This window comes from Haemaphysalis longicornis, unplaced genomic scaffold, assembly GCF_048455015.1.
Source record: "Haemaphysalis longicornis isolate Haplotype H1 unplaced genomic scaffold, Haemaphysalis longicornis Haplotype H1 scaffold_6, whole genome shotgun sequence".
NCBI classification, from domain to species: Eukaryota; Metazoa; Arthropoda; class Arachnida; order Ixodida; family Ixodidae; genus Haemaphysalis; species Haemaphysalis longicornis.
The window spans coordinates 94,545,763-94,555,291 of NW_027526407.1; the positions used below are offsets into that span (position 1 = coordinate 94,545,763).

Genomic DNA, 9,529 nt, shown 5'->3' on the forward strand with positions numbered 1-9,529 from the left:
TTGAATCGGGCGACAGCATGCACCATCGTGAGTAGGTTAGTCATTTACATACTGTGGCCTACATCTCTAACTTCCAACTCGTATTCCTCTTTAGTTTTCTCCAGATGCTGTCTCTGGCTGCTTTGGCCCTTGATGAACTCCTTCCGTAGTTTTTTTTTTTTTTTTTTCAGCAATACTTTGATCACTGTTGACTAATATTCACTACCGACCAGTTAATGCTTCCCCCAATGGTGAAACCCAATGCCTCAGGAGGAGGACTTTCCCCCCACTTCAAGCTGGCGGGATCTTTTGGAATTCCATTACTATGTGGTGGACTGTTTCTTAATCTTTCCCACAGCCCACACACGCCTCATCCTGGATACTGGCAATGCGGCACTAGCCAACATCACGTGGTGAAAGACGGCGAAGTGAATTTCCCCCCAACAGCAGAGTCGGCCGCGCTCCCTTCAGTAATAGTGGTTAACACAGACGGGACGCCGAGCAGCGTAGAGGGACACACGCTCAATCATGAGCCACAAACGTCGACTGGAACGCGCGTACAGTTTACACCGCGACGTCACCACCCGCCCCGAGCTGCAGCGTCACTGCCACGCACTCCTGCACACTGGTCACATCACGATTCACGGGTATCAAAAACTGCGTTGGGCACGCGACTGAGCGCGCACGGGAGTCATGGGGGAATGTGATCTGACTAGCTGAGCTCAACTAGCGCACATCGCGCGTCGTACACGCCGTCGGGCTGTGGTGGGCGGTGTAGACGATAGGCAAAACCCCGATCCATCTCCGACACAGTCTCTCGTGGAGAGCCACCGGAACGGGTCTGTGCTTCAGTAGATACGCGCACAGTTGGGCGCGATGAGCGCGTTCACATGGACACTGCACGGCCGCACATGGCCTCAACAGTCGCCGCAGCATGAAGACAGCTACCTCCGCTAATGGGGTGGCGGCAGCGACGAAACGCCGACTCCACCGAGACGGCCGTCTCGGAGTTGGTCACGATCTCGTCCGCCTGGACCGTTTTGTCGGCGACGAGGATAACGCCCGCGTTGTCCGGGCCCGTCATTAGCTCGCGGGTCTCACTTGGACGCCACTGTGGCTAGCTAAGACCCAGAGCCTGCGTTGCGGCCTCATCCGCCACGACCGACGACGTTTCGCCGGCCGTCCATGCGATCGACGCTGCGGCGTCCCTGGGGCCGAAAAGCACGGTGCTTTATTTAGTGGCTATAGTCCCGACTTCAGGGGCTCGTTCTGGAAACCTGGGGTCATGTCTGCTTAGCCTTCAAGCTGCTTTACAGCGTTGGGACTGTGATGTGAAACAGCCGGTGGCCACGATCCTGAAGCGGTTTGTTTACATGCAGGCTTCCGGTACTCACCGCAAGGGGAAAGGGCTGCGCTGCTGTCGTGGTATCTCTTGCAGACCCGACGCTGTCCTCTTGGGCTCGTGCTAATTACATAGAATCAATGTACTAATTGCTAATTAGGCCAACAGAGAATCATACTTATGCAGCTAGTATAGCATTTTATGAAACTATATGCTGAAACTTCACTAAACAGTAGCCACGGGGTTTACGAGGTCGTAGCCCGTACGTAGCCGAAAGCGAGAATTTTAAGAAGACGAAAGCGGCCAAAAACCAGTTTCTTTTATTTTCATTTTCAAGGTAATTTTTGCTTTCGCTTTCTCCTCGAGAATCTTTCTTTTCCTCCGTTTTCTCTTGCTCCCGGGACGGTTTCGGCCTCCATGTCCGCTCTTTCATCGCCTGCGGCGGCCTCCCTCATCGACGTACCGACAATGCGGATTCGCCGCCGCTCCGCGCTCGAAACTGCACCTAGCTCGACCATCGCGTCGTCAGCTGCGATGGTAGCTGCTGCCCGTGGTCGGTCTCGATCGCCAGGACCGCAGGTGAGCCAGCTGCTCCCGCAGGGTCTCGGTCGCGGCCACGGTCGCGGCCATCGCCTCCGCGCGGCCGTGCGGCCTTCATGGCCGAACGAGTCGCACGGCCCAGCGAATTGCTTTGCGCCGGAGAGCTCGTGCACGAGGTGATCTCGCGCATTGTTATCCTGGTAAGAGCTCCGCTTAAGTAAGAGCGCTTAAGTTTCACTCATGGAAATTGTTCACCAACTAGCTCGTCTCTCCATTTTGCTTAAGAGCTCCGAGGCAGCCCGCAAACCAACGACTTTTTACGACGAGACGGTCCCTTCAAACTGTCAACTTGGTTTTGGGGCCTGGGGAGCGCCAGAACGTGATTCTACGAGTTGTGTGTTCAAAGTGGTTTAACGCGCCGAAACTGCCCGGGCTACGAGCCGCGCCGTAAGTGGAGGGCTCCGGATTGGTTTTACCACCTGGGTATCTTGAGCGTGCGCCGGAATCTCGACAGCGCATTTCTAAAACGAGAGCGAAAGCGCACGTTGTCCGAAAAAGAGGTGTTGTCCGGTACACAAAAACAAAACTGGAGTTACGTCCGATGGAACCCAAAGTGAGAATTATGTTCCACGGAACCTTAACCCACTTTTTAAGGTAACATCCGACGTTACTTGGAATAAAAATTGAAGTTACGTCCGGCGGAACTTCGACCAAATTGAGTTATGTCCGATATGCAACCTGAAATTGAAGTTGCGTCCGACCACAGTATCACAAAACAAAAAGTACTGCTGGCGGAACCCGGAGTTTAAAATTAAACCAACGTCGGATTTATAATCAAGAAAAAAAAAAAAAAAACGCTGCGCGGAGCAAAAATAGTCGCACCCAATTTAATCTACGCACCTTATACCTTATTAAAATGGTCTGTTTTACGATAAATGACATCGAATGAAAAGGAACAGGTGTGTTGCTCGCTCACATTCGATTCAGTGCAGCATTTGTAAGCTATAGTGTGAACCGCACCCTTCCATCAGCTTCTGTGTGGAAAACCAATACCAGGGCATTCCTTCTACTATCAATGTCAATAATTATATTTGTTAAGAAACTGTTGGCCCATGTCGACTTCGTTTTCGGCAAGAGCTATGGATGCTACGTGCTGGCACTGTGACTGTCGTGGAAAGATGTTTCTTGTGAATTAATTCTCATCTTTTCCTTCTCTTTCGGGTGTTGCATATGGAAAGAAGGGCATGTGCATTCGTATGAGACAAAAATGTTTCTTGTGAATTAATTCTCATCTTTTCCTTCTCTTTCGGGTGTTGCATATGGAAAGAAGGGCATGTGCATTCGTATGAGACAGTTCAATAATTTCATTCTAAGAACAATGAGAAGAACTTTTGCGCATTCGACAGTATTTGAAACCACATCACTGAAACATTCCGCATTCGAATAACACGCTCCAGCCCGCTTGACCAATTCACGCAAACGCAACTGTGCGGTTTCAACCATAATTTACCGATGGTGCGTCGGGTCAGATGTAAAGCAGATGTGTGTTGTTTTTTAATTGACGCCACATATCGTAAAGGGAGCTTGCGTATGTTATAATAGGGCATGACTGTACCTTGGCTCTGTCAGCCACAAGTTTTTTTACGTGACCCTACTTTAAACGACAGTGCCATTTTGGGATCTGCCGGGCAGACGTGGCTAATTTTTTACTGTGGGATACGTCGGACACAACTTCAATTACATTTTCAGGTTTCGTCGGACGTAACTTGATCGAGGCATTGGGGTAAAGTTACGGCGTGCGTGAGTGTAATTTTTTTACTTTGGGTTTCCTCGGACATCACCTAAAAACCACGGGTTAAAGTTCCGTCGGAAGTAATCTTAATTTCTTTTTTTTGGGGTCACATTGGACGTAACTCTAACGTTCATTTTAGGTTACGTTGGATGCAACTCAAAACGTTTCGACAAAGTTCCATCGGACGTGGCTTTAATTTTCATTTTGGGTTCCTTCGGACGCAACTCTAGACACTGCGAAATAAAAGGCACTTCTGAGTTTGTACTAGCATTAAAGGAGCCATGAAGACAAAATACAAGTTGGGTTTATTAGAAAGACTGCTTAGTCCCGATAACAATGATACCAATATCATCGCAATCTTCGACCAAATAATGGAAATGTTAAAGAAAACGTGTGAAGCCGTGGCGACTCCCTAGCCAATTTCCCGCAACTTTTCTATGACATTACGGAACCTTGTTTGTGCGATTGGCGGCCGCCTAACTGCCCTGTCACGATGACACATGACTGGTCGTCTGTAATGGGGCCTCTAGTTCCATTTGACCGCATCACTTGAATGCTAACGTGCAGTGAACACACTGAAAATTATATTTTATTGTTGGCCCGTATTACGTCCATCTAGCTCATAACACGTCACTGTGGCGCAAAATTTGAAAGTTTTTAAATACTTCTTGCTTTTTTTCGTTAAAAAACATCTTTTGTGGCTGTAATGGAACTGAGTGAGATACTGAATCCTAGTTCTTTCAAATTAAACGAAGTTGTATTTTCTCTTCATGGCTCCTTTAAACCCAGGTTTCTAGAGTAGGAGCTGAGCACAAGCCAGCTAGTAGAACAAAAGTTAGCGCAATGCGTGCAACGCAGGCGTCATATCATGTGACAAGTAAACGTGACAGTAAACAGGTGCACGCCAGCCGCAAAGCACTCTAGTTCTCCCGTATTTGTGATTTCGGGCTGCTTAAAACTGCTTCGGAAGAACACCGTGTTTTATTGCGGACGTCCATCATGTTACTGTGGAATGTGCGTCCGCTGTGGTTACAGTGCAAACTTTTGTGCAGTTGTCTGCTGCAGTACGCACTAAATGTGATTGCACTGCATGAAGGTGATGGCTTTTGCAAGGCTACTCTGTCTGCGACAACACAGCATGGACTTGGTTGCATTTCTGTGGTGGGGCCTGAGCAGAGCAATCTTGCACCTCTTTACGCATCCTTGACGAATTGCTCAGCGGGTACGTCAGTGCTTTGAGGAATTATGTGCCGCAGTGTGTGTTTGTGGCACTGTGACTACACCCCTTGGTTGTAGCCCGTCGGTGCGCATGCCAATGTGTACTTTCTTGGATCCATCATTACTAGGCAGCCAACCCGGTGCTCTTCTATGGACCTAACATTTCCTCCGCTGCGTCTGAATGTGCACGACGAGGGGACATCGCCCGACAGACCAGTGCCAAGAAAGGATTTCTGGGATGCCATGCAATGCCCTAACCTCATCCTCCTGACCATGGGTAAGTTGGTGTTGAGCCACAATAGCCCCCCTGCTACCACCCTTGATCTGAGGTATGGGCCATTTAGGGCTGGGGCTACCTGGAGTTTCAGGAGCTTAAGGAGCCATGAAGACAAAATACAAGTTGGGTTTATTAGAAAGACTGCTTAGTCCCGATAACAATGATACCAATATCATCGCAATCTTCGAACAAATAACGGAGGTATGAAAGAAAACGTGTGAAGCTGTTGCGACCCCCTAGCCAATTTCCCGCAACTTTTCTATGACGTCACGGAACCTTGTTTGTGCGATTGGCGGCCGCCCAACTGACCTATCGCGACGACACGTGACTGGACGTCTGTAATGGGGCCTCTAGTTCCATTTGACACCGCATCACTTGAATGCTAACGTGCAGTTAACGCACTGAAAATTGTTTTATTGTTGGCCCGTATGACGTCATTCTTGCTCATAACACGTCATTGTGGCACAAAATTTGAAAGTTTTTAAATACTTCTTGCTTTTTTTTTTTCATTAAAAAACATCTTTTGTGGCTCTAATGGAGCTGAGTGAGATACTGAATCCTAGTTCTTTCAAATTAAACGAAGTTGTATTTTCTCTTCATGGCTCTTTTAACCACTGATATTGTCAGTAGTCAGGAATGACGCAAGGTTCTTGTGGTGGTTAAAAGGGCCATGAAAGCAAGACTTAAGTTTGGTTCATTAGAAAGACTATTTGTCATAATAACGATATTTGTCCTAATAACACTGATACCATTATCCCAAACTTTAAACAAGTATTCAAGATACTGAGGAAAACATGTGAAGTACGGGGGACTTCCCAGCCTGTTTCAGGCAATGTCTCTACTATGATGTAACAGGATCTTGTTTGTACTGATGGGGCTGCCAACCGAAGCCATTTCCGTGAAACATGACTGGGTAATTTGATCTGATCACTCGAAAGCGGATGGGCTTGTAGCACTGATAGCAGTGATATTTAGCGTTCCCTCTATTGTGTCACTTCTTCCTGTACTGCATCACTGCTGGCACTGCGTAACGCAAAATTGGAAAGTACTTCAACATTCCTTGTTTTTTCGATTTAAAAAAACGTCTTTAGTGGCTGGAGTAGAAATTATTGAGTTACCAAAGGCTAGTTCTCTCATATCTAACGGAGCGAACTTGTGCTCTGCAGTAAACTACAAGAAAAGCATAAACATCAAAGAAGCGGTTAAACAAAGTGGCCTGGACACTTTAAGCGTCGGAAAATCAAATGCCGTGGCATTTGCAGTGCATGTATCACATATTGATCTTGGAGTGCCCTCCTTTTAAAAAAGACATCTGATCTTATTGAGAATGTTGCGAGTTAAACAAGAACAGTTCATCTGGGTAGGATAAGGTTAACCATGTAAGATCAGGCACCAGCAAGTAAACATAAGCAAAACAATTCCCAAGACCTTGTCTGCAGCATTACCCTCTTCTAAAAGTGCATCAGCATGGGGCTAAAAGAAGTTTGTAAAGCAACAAAGTCCATTATCTAAAGTAGTATGGGTTGAGGCGAATCACATGAGCGACCTGTGGTGCATGGTTGACACTCAATGAATAAACCTTTTTCCAGTGCTGGGTGCACCCTGTGGCTGCCATAGCAAACTAAATACTCCAGGCTGGCAAGGCCCTCAACGATCTTGCAGCTGAAAAAACCCATACACGAAACATCCAGGTCACTTAATCCCCGCCCCATCTGTCACCCCTTTTCTTTTAAATGGAGGCCCTAGAAGCAGGTGCACATTTCTGAGACTTAACTGCAGTGGGCAAAGTGCCTTTCCTTTTTTTTATTTTGTCTTTGTTGCTCTCTTTTGGGCTGCCATCTGCTCACAGCATGGACGCTGTCAAACTTGTTGGCTTTCTTTTTTTTGCAAGCGTTTGTGTGTGTGTGTGTGTGTGCACGTGCCTGTACGAGCTCGCTGCAAGCTGTCGAAAAACCGGGCACAAAAACGTGTGTCGCTAGAAACCAGTACCACCCACGCTCTGAGCAGCAACCTGCGAGTGTGTTCGTTTGTTTATTTTGCCCAAGGCTCCTGGTGAGAATGGCAAACTGGCCAAACTGGCAGCATGTTCATGAGAAGATCACTACTGACCTGTGCCTTGTGGTTTGAAGTATCATCGCAGAAGCTGCTCACTGAGGCCATGTCAGAGTGGGGTCTAATCCCACATGTGATCTCCAAGATGATACCTAGCATCGAAATTGTATCTTTTGGTATCTGTAGAACGAGCTGCTGCTTCAATGTTTTGACACGAAGAAGCTGGTGGGCCTTCTCCGCACTTAAGAATCCTTGGATGTTGCAGTTGAGGTCGTCATATTTATCGTGGCAGCACGGTGTCCAGCATTGTAGTTACCTGGCGTTGTAGACAACCCCAAAAGTCATCTGCGTCGTTTCTTAGATAGATGCATTGTACATGAGTATGACAAAAGGCAGTACTTCGTCCAAAATTTCGTGATCAACGTTGACATACATGGACAACATATCGATGATAGCCTTGTTGAAGCATTCTGCTAATCCAGTTGTGTTATGAGCTAGCAGTGAAAAAAAAATAAGTTGAAGAAGAGAGTTTTTGTGAGTGTGTGCCGGGAATAAGAGACCACCAGCACAAGGATGAGTGAAAAAAAATGGCGAATCAAGGAGACCCAGGTGGAGGTGATGGGTTGTGGTGCCAAGGAGGAGTAGAGGAGGTGCAGAAAAGAAGGTGGGCTGAGTGGTTGGGTCGATGTAGCAGGAGGCCCAGCATGCATACCAAAATTCTGCGGTAGGCCCGTGCCAGTTGACGTCACAGCAGGTGCGACGGTCCGAAGCCGCCTGGATGCCCGAGTGCCAGTACCAGTCTGTTGCCCGGTGGAACTCACCATGGCTCTGCCAACGCCTCCTGCCACCTCGACCCAACAGCTTGGTCCACCTCCTTCTCAGAGAGCAGTGGGAGACACTGCTGTCCAGCCCCTGCCTCTCGGACCAGCTCCTGCTCACGAGAGGGCAGCCGGTGCTAAGACAGCTCATGGATTCCTGTGTAGAGGGAACCACTCCTACAAGAACACCATAAATGCTCTGACAACAAACATGTTTCTGTCTCTCTCTCTCTCTCTCTCTCTCTCTCTCTCTCTCTCTCTCTCTCTCTCTCTCTCTCTCTCTCTCTCTCTCTCTCTCTCTCTCTCTTTCTTTCTCTCTCTCTCCTTCTCAGCATCTCCCTTGCTCCTCCTCACCTCCTCCCACGTCACCCTCTCCATCGGTCTCTCTAATTTGCCGGTTTTTCACCCCTCCTGATGCTAATAGCCTCTTGTTCCCAGCACAGACGCATTAATCTCCTCCTCCTCTTAACTTCTATCCTCTTATTCACCGCATGAGTCTCTTCTTCTTCTTTCTTTTTTTTGACCGCTACCTTATGACAAGATGTCACCTAGCCAAGAATAATGTCAGATTCATGTGTTTAAAGTTTGCTGGCGCAAGCTCGTGCCTCACAATGATCTATAAAAGTACGAACGTCCAAGAATCGGTCAAACAGACATGCAATAGAGGTTTGGTGAAATGAATGGTTTGTTGTTTGGTCTGCCTGAATTTGTGTTGGAGCACTCTTCTTTCAAGAAACATCCAGTCAAGTCAAAAACATTGTTGATCAAACTAGAAAAGTCTGCGTGAGCGGTAAACGGGTCACACTCACTTTTTATTATACAGGACAGCTGGGTGCGGCGTTATGACAGAAGGAGCGCTCAGATGTTCTGACTTCAGCATGTGTAACCGGGCGCTGGTAGCGAAGCAAAATACCGATTGCCACTAAGGCAGCCGAGAAGTTGGGAACGTACTTTGCCGTGCTCTTAATCTTTCCATCAGTGTTTCATGCCAGAGAAAGTGGGCAAAAAGGCGTAATATTTTCTGGGGTAGGAGAGTGCATGGAGGGTTTTTGGTCACTAGGCTTCGATCATGCTGTTCAAAAAAAGCTGATATTAGAAGTACATGAACGTAGATGAGGAAGGAGTACCAACTGTAATGCGTGGTCTTCTCATGCAGACCTGGGCTTCTAGTCGTCGGCCTGGAGCTCAACCTGCCTAATGGAGCTGGTGTCTACACGTGAAGGGGGACTTGGCTGTGCAGAGTCCTAGCAGCCCTGCAGGAGTCACAGGCAGATCATGGGGAGCTTCTGCGAGTGATTCCAAGTAAGGTCAACAAGTTTTCCATCTGAGGTGCGGGGCTGAATTCGCTGTGGACCACTGCAGTCTGAATGGTGTAATTGTAGGGTTGTTCATTTTCGGGTTTTATGTACATATTTTTTTTTAAATCAAGAGGTAAGAGTCAGGGGTTATTTTGCTATCTGATAATCGGTTTTCCAGCTTTCTGAACTGAGAAATTGTGTTTCCTTGAAATA

The 9,529-nt window shown here is 47.6% G+C and overlaps 1 long non-coding RNA gene across 1 annotated transcript; it reads left to right on the forward strand.

Annotated features, from left to right (window-relative positions):
- Positions 1 to 1,223: 1,223 nt before the first annotated feature.
- Positions 1,224 to 9,316, forward strand: LOC144141043 (uncharacterized). Its single transcript, XR_013316422.1, has 3 exons — positions 1,224 to 1,900; positions 5,000 to 5,148; positions 9,175 to 9,316. It is a non-coding gene; the product is annotated as an uncharacterized LOC144141043 (long non-coding RNA).
- Positions 9,317 to 9,529: the final 213 nt, after the last annotated feature.